This window comes from Chanodichthys erythropterus, chromosome 3 (genome assembly GCF_024489055.1).
Source record: "Chanodichthys erythropterus isolate Z2021 chromosome 3, ASM2448905v1, whole genome shotgun sequence".
Lineage (NCBI taxonomy): Eukaryota > Metazoa > Chordata > Actinopteri > Cypriniformes > Xenocyprididae > Chanodichthys > Chanodichthys erythropterus.
Window position 1 is genome coordinate 64,982,447 of NC_090223.1, and position 12,143 is coordinate 64,994,589.

The 12,143-nt window shown below is 37.0% G+C and overlaps 1 pseudogene; it reads right to left on the bottom strand.

Annotated features, from left to right (window-relative positions):
- Positions 1–12,143, bottom strand: part of LOC137005239 (uncharacterized) — a 615,607-nt pseudogene that overhangs the window by 578,246 nt on the left and 25,218 nt on the right.

The window sequence follows — 12,143 nt, forward strand, 5'->3', positions numbered from 1 at the left end:
TATGCAACTGTAACCTAGGTTACTATAGCCCATGTCAGACCTGTAAAAAAGAGAGGAAGAAATTAAAATGCACATGAAAACAATTTTATTGATTTTAATGTTTAAAAAATCAAATAGCCTATTGTTGAAGAAATATAGAAAATATCGATATTATTTCTGATCTCTGTTGATTTATCCTTGGTAAGTGAGCTCATAAATCACCATATTTGGTTATGATTTCTGCAATTTTCCAGTCTTTTGTGAGTCAAGTGTTCCTAAATGATACTGTGATGTGTTTTTTGTCACGGTTGAAGATCCGCGGTCTCATGCTGCCGTCTGTGTTTTTGTTGTGCTGTCACGTTAATTGTTTCATGTGGGCGTCGCCGCTGATTGTTTGATCAGCGGCAGCTGTTGCCTATCTAGGCAGCCTATTTAATGCCTTGTCTCTCGTCTCGTGTTTGTCAGGTCGTTGTTTGGAGTTCCTGTACTGTTTCCTCTGTCCCTCGTGTGTGTTTCCCTTGGAGTTGGTTTTCGTCGTGTCCTCGTTCCGGTTCTTTGTTCCACGTTGGATTCTTCACCTCGCCACTCCCAGACTTCAGCACGATCATCATTCACCTGGACTTCACCATCTCACCACGGCTCATCGAAGTCCCTGTATCACTACTCTCCTGCTGTTTGTGTGTGTGTGTGTGTGTTTACCTGACGCTGGTGTGAAGCTCAAATGAGATTTTCTGACTTGCGCTTGCATCTATCTTTATTTCCCGTGACATTTTTTTTTTGTGAAATATGTAGAGAAATGAGTTCATATGTGAATTTATTACTTAAATCAGCTGTTTATTTGCTGTTTAAAAGTGTTTATATCCATTTTATAACTTTATGAGTGTGAGTGTAATGTAGCTCACGTGGAGTTTTTGCTAACCACGTGCTACGACCTATCAGCTAAAGGAGTGCACATACATCACTAAGACGGTATTCTCCATTAATATAGTTATATTTATGTTAAGAAATGTGATAAAAGAGAGAAATAAGTATTGAGAAATGTGTATTGATGCATTTTAGAGCATTTATTGTGCTGAAAATGATCATTTGAAATGTTAATGCTGTTAAATGGGAATTAATTGTGATTTTTCTGCCTTGTCTTTGCAAGGTCGGGTTTTTTTTCCCCCTTTTGTTGTTTTTGTTTTTTCCCTTCTCCTTTTTCTCTCTTGATGTTCCGGTCCTTCTGCATCTCTTTGAAACTGAATGAGGAGTTTCTTGGAGTTCTAAGTTAGAACCGTTTCTGCCATCAACGAGGAGTGCTCAACATTGGTGGAAACTGGCGGGCCAACCTGGTTTTCTCGAGCTTGAACAACATTTCAATTGTTTCTTCGAAGTGGTAGGATCATACCTATTCTGTGAACAGGAACTGTTTTTCCTTTTTTTTTTTCCTTTGCACAATTTTTTTCATCTTGGAGTTGCTTATCTGTGTTCTTTACTGAACACTGAAACAGGACACTGAACTGAGCTAAAGTCCTGTTTAATTTGCTTGAGTCATTTCCAGCAAAGACAATTGATTGAAAAGGATTCTGAATCTGTGTCATGGGACATTTTTCTTGAACATTGTCCCATTTGCTGTTATTTCTTTTTATTGGAATTGTTCTGAAAAGAAAACACAAAGGTTATTGAATTGGTTACCATTTTATATGAGAAAAGGTGGTTTAAAGATACATAGTTTAATTTCTAAATCGGTTTGGTTTATAGCTGAGTAAATTAAGAATACTAAAGCTAATTAAAGAATAACAGACCAATTAAATAACTAAACTAATATAATATAATAACATATATATAAATATGATATAATCAACTACATTATTAAATAATACACAGAGTCACAGGGGTATAAAAGCTTTATTTCAAGAAGTTCAACAAAAAGGGTTCCTTTGTGAATTGTACTGTTGTTTTTTTCTGTTTTGTTTAACAGAAACTGGGGGTTTCCAGTTGTTGTTTTTTTTCCCCCAACAAAACATTTTGATACAAGAAAGAAAACCACTTAGATTTTAATTATAGTTCTGTCTCCTGTCGTCATTTCACTTGTCTTGCTGCAACGCTGGCTCAAGAGTGAACGTAGACTTCTGATCTGGTCCAAGGTATTAGAAAGTGATTTATGCATATTGTAGGTCACGTGTGCTACATGTAGGCTATCACCAAAAATGACGGAAGGCCTGTTTTAAGTTGTTTCTGTCATGAGGAGAAAATCCATCAGAATGCGCCGACGCTTTCGTCGGCCAAAGGGATAAAAATGTAACCAATTTAGTTTCATATTTAAATATTGGGCTATAGCCTAATATAATTTCTTTTTAAGATGTCACCAATGTTAAATATGAAAAGGGAATAGCATGACGGATGCGCAATGTCGGGAGACAAATGTAGCGGGTCAGACATGAGTTTGACCACTTCATTAAGTTTTGTTTTATAGTAAGTCTTTCTTTAAAACGAATTTCGTTTTGTAGAAATTGTATCTTAATTTCAATCAATGTTTCATCAACCAATTGCCTATATTTAATAAACAGGAAGAAAACCAAGAACGTCGGGTGTGGAATGGATTGCGTAAAAAACAAACTCATGTTTCCGCGGCCTTTGAACAAGGCTGAAGCAATAGACGTCTTTCTGTTTTTATTAAATTTCTTAAATACATGTGTTTATTACTTAATTAATTGATATGTTTTGGTCTAACAATATATTTCATCATTTTGCATCAAATGATATATGCCTAAACTAAATTCATGTATTTACAGTAAAAGAATAAAGAAATAGCCTACCTCTAGACTTATTGGCTAGGATATTTACGTTTGGGCAATATAATAGGCCTGATAATAATAATAATATCTCAGCAAAGAACGAACACATTTATTTGTCTCGGCACACGACCGCTAACAATAACACAGTAGTACAGCGCATCAAAGCTTGCTGTTGTCTTGGCTACCTTACAAACGGCGATGGAAACAACAGTGAATTTTTCCCCCTTTTGTGGTAATTTAGCACTATTTTCTATGGTATTCTGCTTGCATTTTTGGGCTTCAGTTGGATGCTTTATTTTTATCTTTAGTAAATTGAGTTTAGTTCAAAAAAAAAAAGCAAAAGCTAAATAATAAATCTGACGGGGCCCACCATAGGGTGGGGGCTGCGGGGGTGTCCCGTACGCCCATGATGTAATGGTAATACGTCGCTTACAAAGGGTTCATGTTAACTACTGTATGATTATCAGATGATTTTAATGTGTTAATGTTTCAACTATATCGTGCAATTATAACTACACAGCAAAAACTGCAGTGTTAAATTAACTCTCCGGGGAGTATATGTGAGACCATACTTGAGTGTTAAAGTGTTAATATAAGAGTGTTAAATGAACACTGAAGCGGTGTTAAAGTTAATGAGTTAATTAAGTGATTAACAGTGATGATTGACCATTATTGAAGATACCTGATGTTAACAAGCAGAATCACCAAAAGAGAAAATCACAATTTTTAAGTAACCGTCATGGAGATCAGCGTTTGCTTTAGTTGGGCTCTTGTCCCTTAACTTTTTAAAATAAAATTTTGGTTTAGGCTGTTTTAACTGAGTTATAACATCCAGACAAACAAATGGAAAAGATGATCAGGTGGTGTTGGTTATGTTTTCATATGATCATTATTGAACTCATCTAGAGCCCAATCTCTGAGTTAGATTTACATGATTGATTACAGCAGCACTGTGATTGTACAGCACAAGATCAGCTTTATCAATAAAAGGTTAAGCTGGAAAGCAGCTGGAAAGAATTGACCAAGATATGTAACATTATGGCTTCGTATTATTAGAACAATAACTGTACAGAATCTTTACTGTCACTCACTTAACACTCACAAGCAACTTGTTCAGACCCACACGACGGTTGTAATGCAGTTGAGAGAGGCGCAAACAGCAGCAACGGAAGCACAAAGAACACCGCTACTGTCCTGCACTCCAGTAGCAGACTGTATGACTTGGACCGGGGTCACTCCTAACCTGAGTGTGGATGCAGACCGGAGTGAAAATACGCCCTCCATCGCTTCTGTGGATCTGAATCCTACTCCACCTGGAAGTTGTCATCCTGATCTCCAGTTCTGCCCTCCCACTCTAGAGCATACTGACATACTGATGATGCAGAGTCGGGGACGGCCAGATCGGTATGGTTGCTTGATGTTCCGCGCTGTCACGTGACGTTCCCCAAAGCGCAATCAGCGCAGAGTCTCGTTCCCTGTTCTCAGGGAACCATGGTTACATACGTAACCTGAGATGATTTTTCGCATGCACCCTCTAGTGATAATTTCAATGACAGTAAGTATATAAGACTTGTGCCTCCATTCAGAGAAACAGAAGTCGACTTACTTTGTTGCATTCAGATGTATTGCTAATAAATTAAGGTGGCCGAAGGATATGTGGGCTTTATTACTCCAGTGTAGCCTTACAGGAAAAGGAAGTTTGCTCATCTCTACCTATAGAAAGCTCTTTTGACTATGACATGGTCAAGTCTGCAGTGTTACTAGCATACGAACTTGTCCCTGAGGCCTATCGTTACCAGGAAGTGGTTTCTTTTTTTCTTTCTAACATTGTTTTGGTAACTAAAAGTTATTGTATTTTCTTATATTAAATACATTTTATGTTAAAGGGAGCTGTTGGAGGGGTGCCACTTTTCTTTTGTAATGTTTATGCCTGTTTTTGGTTAGTCAGGGAGAGAAGCCTATGTTGTGTATTTCTTTTACCTGCATAGGTTATTTAGTTTTCATTCTAACAGTTAGTCATTCTTTTGTTTGTTGTTTTGGACAACTGTTTGCTTCCATTTTCCCTGCATAATTAAAATAAATTTTATATAAATGAGTGGCTCATTCACATTTCTGGGGCAGAGGACTAAAGGGAAACCACCATATTCTTTGGTTTTGTTTCTCTTTCTAATTTAACTTAATCTTGTTTACTGTCTCCCAACCATAGACTAGGAGAGCTTGTAACACTTCAAATATAAAACACAACCCTGACTCTTTTTGTTAAATGTCAGTTTTAATGGTCAATAATAGCCATTATGAAAGTATAAGCAGCTACAATATAGCAAATGATTCAGTCAAACATACAAAGTCAGTGCTCAAGTAGGCCACAACAATAAACTATAACGCCTAACTATATAAAGTTATGAGATTTCACTTTTAGTTCAAATTATAGATTCATGAGACCAAAGATCACCTGTTAAAATTACAAAAGATTAATTATATCTCATCTTTAACCACTACAGAAACATCAGAACCAGTGGCAAATGTCAGAAGGATTAGCCGAGGTTAGGCTGGTCTCGGCGGGGTACATGAGCACCCAAACTCCAAATAGGCACTACTTTTAAAAATAAACCACAAATTTGAGCTTTAAACCAGTATATTCTTACCTGAAAAACTCTTTAAACTACATATGACATAATAACTGTAGTTATGTTTGAATTACACAGGTTTTCTGTTTTACTACTGACGCTTGCTGGTTAGTGTGCGATGCATTCTGGGATAGCTGGCTGTCTCAAGTCCGCACAAGTCACCTCTCGATGCATCCTCGATAAAAGGGGCGGATCAAGAACACATCCAGGGATTTGAACTGTACTTGGGTAGATGCGAACTTTGAATCGGAACAGTACTTGGGCAGAGACTGATGATGTTTCACACAAGTACAGACAAGAACACATATTGAAAAATAACTATGAATAAATGAATGAATGAGATAATTCAACAGCAGCCACAGAGCAACAGCGCCAACTATATGTGGAGATATCTGACTGTTAAACTTAGACAGAAGAGACACTGTTGCTGAGCACAAAGATGAACTACTTATCATGATTTCAGACTGTGGTGATGTGGTTTCTCCACTGCATGGATCTTCATGTGTATCTTCAGCTGATTTTTAAAAGAGAAACTCTTTCCACACTGATCACACGTGTGCCGCTTCTGTTGTGGATCTTCTCATGCTTTTTCAGAGATGATGACTGAATGAATCTCTTGTCACACTGTGAACACTTGTAAGGTTTTTCTCCAGTGTGGATCCTCTCATGTGTTTTCAGATTTACTGACTGACTGAATCTCTTGTCACACTGTGAACACATGTAAGGTTTTTCTCCAGTGTGAATTCTCTGGTGCTGTTTTAAATGGTTTGCTGTAGTAAAAGTCTTCTCACAGTCAAAGCACATGTACTCTCTCACACCAGTGTGTATTTTCTCATGTTCATTTAAATATGACAGCCGTGAAAAACTCTTTCCACACACAGAACATGAATGTGGCTTCTCCTTTGTATGAACTCTCAGGTGTTTCTTGAAGGTTGATTCCCAACTAAATGTTTTGTCACACTGATCACATGTGAACGGTCTCTCTACGGTGTGGATCCTCATGTGTTCTTTAAGGTTTGATGATCGCGTGCAGCTCTTCCCACACTGATCACATGTGTGTGGCTTCTCTCCAGTGTGAACTCTCATGTGAACCTTAAGATATCCTTTTTGTGTGAAACTCTTCCCACATTGATCACATGTGTGTGGCTTCTCTCCAGTGTGAACTCTCATGTGTTCCTTAAGATTTCCTCTTTGTGTGAAACTCTTCCCACACTGATCACATGTGAACAGCTTCTCTCCTGTATGAACTCTTATGTGAACCTGAAGATTTTGTTTGGTTGAGAAACTCTTTCCACACTGATCACATGTGAACGGCTTCTCTCCTGTATGAACTCTCATGTGAAGCTCAAGATGTTGTTTCTTTGAGAAACTCTTTCCACACTGAGTGCAGGTTGTAGATTTCTTGTCTCTTTTCTTTAAAAATGTCTTTTCAGGCTTTGAGTGACTCAAAGGTTTTTCTCCAGGTTTGTCATGATGTTTCTGCTCCACTTCACTCAGTTCTTCACTCTCCTCCTTCACTTCCATCAGCTCTGAAACGAAAGAAAGTCATTTAAATTTCAGTACTATCAAAATAATTTAAAGAGAGAAATATGAAGTGAAAGGTCATAAAATTGAGACTTCCTGTGATAGACAACTGCTATAAAACATTCAGATCATTTTGATGCAGAGTTCTGAATGAATAAAGTATAACATTTTATTTGACAGGTAAACATGTATCATGCCCATTACACAATTAGACATTTAGAAGACAATTTAAAAATAACAAAAAATACATAACATCAATTGCTCAAAGCATAAATCTTAGCATAAGAAATATATACCTGACTGAGGCATATTTTTTATGTAAAATAAACTTATTTTTATGTTATATTACTTAAGTAAAAAATAATTCCCGCAAGTTCAGGTAGCCAAAACCTAAAATTGTGGTTAAAATTACGTTAAATTAAGTTTCATCCTATATGCAGTTGTTGTGTACTACAGCCATATATTGGCTATTGATATTGCTGTTTTGATGTTTTTATACCATCATATGTCACCAAAATTACCACAATTTTAGGTTTCGGCTGCCTGAACTTGCTGGAATTATTTTTTTACTTAAGTAAAGTAATATAACATAAAAATAAGTTCATTTTACATAAAAAAATATACCTCAGGCAGGTATACATTTCTTATGCTTAGATTTATGCTTTGAGCAAACCATTGTTGTAATGAACTTAAGAACTTGTGATATGTTTTATCCATGTCATGTTGAGAAATTAACTGCATTTTAAATTGCTTTTAAAATCTATGTCTTAGTTTTTAAAAAATTCTACAATTTTCACTTGCAGCTTTACAGGAAATGCATGTCACCATTATAAGAGAGGACTGTGTCCAAATGATCTAATGTGATATTAACAGCCATATTTTGACATCAACTTTTAGATTGATATTTAATTTATTTTCCTAAAAACTGTGTAATTATTAAGGGCCGGTCACAGTAGACTTACACAAACTGCCATTCATACGCATGTAAATGTGGGACACCAGAAACACAAGATCAAGTGAATTTTGCAGTAAAGTAGAGTAGATTGAATATTTTCAAATTTTGGAGTGATTATTATTTGTTATTTATGTTTTTAAAAATATATCACATGTCATATTTCGACCATTGCCGTGTCTGTAGAAAGTTCACATGCTCAAAGTCCAGACTGACTGCATCTTTAAATGTGTTATTATCAGTGTCCTACATGATTCACTCAACCCTGTTACTTCTGACATGATTTTCCTCATTTTAAAAACGCCCAGGAAGTGACATCATATGGGCTCTTTCTACAGCATGATGGGAGGACAAGAATATAAACTCAATCCATTGTCTCAGTTTTTACACACATGAATGATGCATTCATCAACCCTGTTACCAAAGTTACTGTAAGAAGAGATTTAGCTCAAGTTACACTCAGAATCCTGTCAGCCATTCTGGACAGTTGAACAGTGTTGAAAACTATATTGAAAATGGCTAAATTCTGGTAACACAATTGCAAATTGAGAACCAGGTATGAAAATGTAAAATATTTAGTTTGATCTGATGTTGACAATCAATATGAAAGTTTCTCAAACCTCCGTTTACTGATCTTTTGTTAGAAAATAATTTCATAGTTTAACTGTTTCTCTAAATGTGCAGAAGTGTTTGAATCTTTCTAACATGAATGTTGTTCAGCATCATGAATGAATGAAGAATAAACACCAACCTCTTTGTTCTTCAGTATCTTCAGTGTGTTTCATTCTGCAGGTTCTGGATCACTCATGTTCTTTGCAGTTTTCAACTCTTCCTGGTGCTCTGATGCTCATCTGATGGGAATATTCCAACATTTATTGATGAACTGCAGTGGGAGGAGCTTCACGGATGATGTGACTGCTATGGAAGGAGCTTCATTAAGTAAATTGCAGTGGGCGGGGCTTTGTTGACTGAACAGCAGATTGGCTGGAGGAACATAGGGCTGTTTCATAAAAGATGCTAAGAAAAGCGAGGATTAAACTCCAAAACCCTGACTTGAATTAACCTAACAAATGAGTTCGGGCTAAAACGGTTTCATAAAAGGTAATTGAAGTTCACGCAGTCCCGCTAATTCGATCCAGGTTCACCTAGTCAAGATAATTTCGCGTGCACGCTTTTCTTAAGCAGCCCTAGAGGTCGATCATGGATCAAATCGATCCACCATAGGAAACGGCATACATTTTGTGCTATTTTATGCGTTTGAGACATGGTGTTTTCCTCAGTGCATAACTTACTTTTCACAAGTTTATTCTCCATCTGTAAATGTTAAAAAGTCATGCAAATATTTCCATTTTGCGGCTAAACTTCACAGTGAACGAGCGCTGCTGCGCGCATGCGCGCTAAACAGACGGGACGCAATAGAAGCGCAATAATTCTTAAATATATATTTCGCTAAATTATTTGATGGTGGACATTAAATGTGCCTTATGTACACTTTCAAACCTACAAGTAAGTGTATTTTTATGATAGTAACTGTAAATGGACTATTGTAATGGGGTAAATCACTATACTGTAGGCCATTTACTGAGTTTAGATTCATCTTACCAATAAAAATGTAGTCTGCATATTATTTTTAATTTTGTGATTTTAATTTCTGCTCTTCTAATAACCATAAAGAGTACTACTGCTGCCAAACAAAACCAGAGAGAAATGTATTCATATATTTTAAAACAATCTAATTAAATATTGGGCACAAAACATTTAGCCAGTAAGAAAGGAAAACCTATATATATATATATATAAAATTCAGGTTGATTAGGACACTTTTTCCCAGTCATTTCAATAGCAAAAAGTGTCCTAATCATATATATATATATATATATATATATATATATATATATATATATATATATATATATATATATATGAGTCCAGAGTATAGATTAAATATGGGCCTTGGAAAAGGCTAGCAGACTTTATTGTGCTTTGACTACAGTGGGTAGTTCCAGTGTGGACAACATCCATGCATGTCACTTCTGCAGGCTGCATCTTACTCTGTCACTCTTTTCATAGCTTTTGCTGGCTGAAACACTCACTTGGTATTTCTCCTGCTCTTTGTCTAGCAAAAAAATCACTCATCACTTAATGAAAGCTTACAAATGAAGGCCTGATTGTTTCAGGGGCCTTGTCACAGGTCTATTGATTTTGAATTTCTGTGTTACTTTTGCTATATTTTCACACTTAAAACAATGATTTGGTAATCCTCTTACTCTTCTGTGCTAAGAAATAAGACTCCTGACAGTTCTCTCCCAAGTGCTTTCCATTGTTGTCAGCATTAAGTCTGAGAATGATTCAGTGGGCTATATAACACTTAAAGGCGCTCTAAGCGGTTTGACGCGTTTTTAGGCCCAATTTTTTTTTTGTCACATACCGCAAACATCTCCTCACTATGCGCTAGCTGCCTGTCCCCTGAACAGACTGTAAAAAAACGCGGTCTCTGTAGTCGCCACAAGCTCCGAAAACTGCAATAAAAACAAACTGGTGCAGCCTGGACCACTTAACATAATAAACATGCTCCAGCCAATAACCGACAAGCAGCGTCAATACGCAAGCTACTTACATTTTAAATGCGCGTTCATGACTGTTTCAGGAAGCACGGAGGGGAGGGCCAGGAGGAGTAGGAGGGGGGGTCTAGCTAGCCTCTGTTCTGTTTGACAACACTTCGAACGTCAACAGGAAGTTACTCGCTTAGAGCGCCTTTAATTTTTAAGAAATTACTTCTCTTTAAATGTTTTGTTTCTCACCATACTTACCTTTTAATAAAATATTAAAATAATAAAAATGTCTTAAACTTACACCAATATATATATATATATATATATATATATATATATATATATATATATATATATAAAGTCAAATAATTGTATGTGAGAGAGTCAGCTGTAATATCATTGCGTTCCTATTGGTCAGTGTTAGAAGAAGCTCAGCTTAGCCTGACAGTTAGCCTGCTCCAGACCAGGCTAGTTTCCCAGCATAAGTTGCCAGAGTAACTGAGTTTGAACTAATTTAAGTTTGTTTTATGAAACAGAATTCACTGACAACAAGTCTGACTAAGTAAAATAAGCCTGGCTTGTTTTCTAATCTTGTTTTATGAAACAGCCCTCAGATCTGCCCAAATCAAAAATAAATCAGTTACTGTGTTTGTTTTTATAGGGTTAAAATCGAGACATCAAACTCTAGTGTCTGTATCAAATGAAATGTACAAAAGTGATTTTAAATAGAAAACCCACTAAATGAAATGTGTCTGTTTAATGTTTCAAATTACTTTTGTGAAAATAAAATGTTTCTGTACTTAAAAATATATAAAAGAAAAAGAGATCATACTAAATTTCATTATATTTTAAATGATTAAAAACTTCTTGCTGACAACTGAGTGGTGGTGAAACCTGGTGGTTTGAAGGATAGTGGCAAAGAATAAAGATTTAAAATGAAAATTAAAGAGTATTTTGGGCTTCACTGTGATTGTCATAAATGAGGCTCCCTCGACTCGTCCTCCGGACCATCGGAGGGAGCCATCACCGGAATATTGACTGTTTCACATTCGGACTACATTTCCCATAGGCCCTCATTCCTGGGACTGATTACACATGCACCTGCACCACATCACACACACACACTATTTAAGAGCTTCACACATCTCGTTACATTACATTTGCTAAGGTGATCATTTCTGAGCGTTATTTCTGTGGACTGTTTACCCGTTGCTACCTGGACTGTTTATCTCCTGAGAACCTCTGCCGCCTACCTTGAACCTTGCCTGGACTCTGATCTGTGTTTGCTTGCCGCCTGTCTCGACCATTGCCTGTGACCCGTTTATGATTCTTGCTGCCAGCCCTGACCCTTGCCTGTCCCCGACTATGGTATTGTCTTTGCCCTGTTTGTTTATACTGTGTTTTAATAAAGACTGCTAATGGATCCACTCTCCACTGACCCATCATTACAGAAGACTTCATCATCCTGTGATCCAGCAGCTCTTGCACAGATTTCCACTGAATTATCCGTACAAGCCAGCCAACTCGCCATGCATCACCATCAGCTATCATGACTCAACTCGTTGACTGAAGAGTTGGTGAAGACATTACAGGGCCTGCGCCTCACTCCCACCGAGGCTGCCACGCTGCAGGCCGCAGCACCAGTTACCACGCCAACGCCCAGTCCACCTGCTGTGAATCCACGATTAGCTCTCCCTGAAAAGTTTGACGGCACAACAGAAAAATGTAAGGG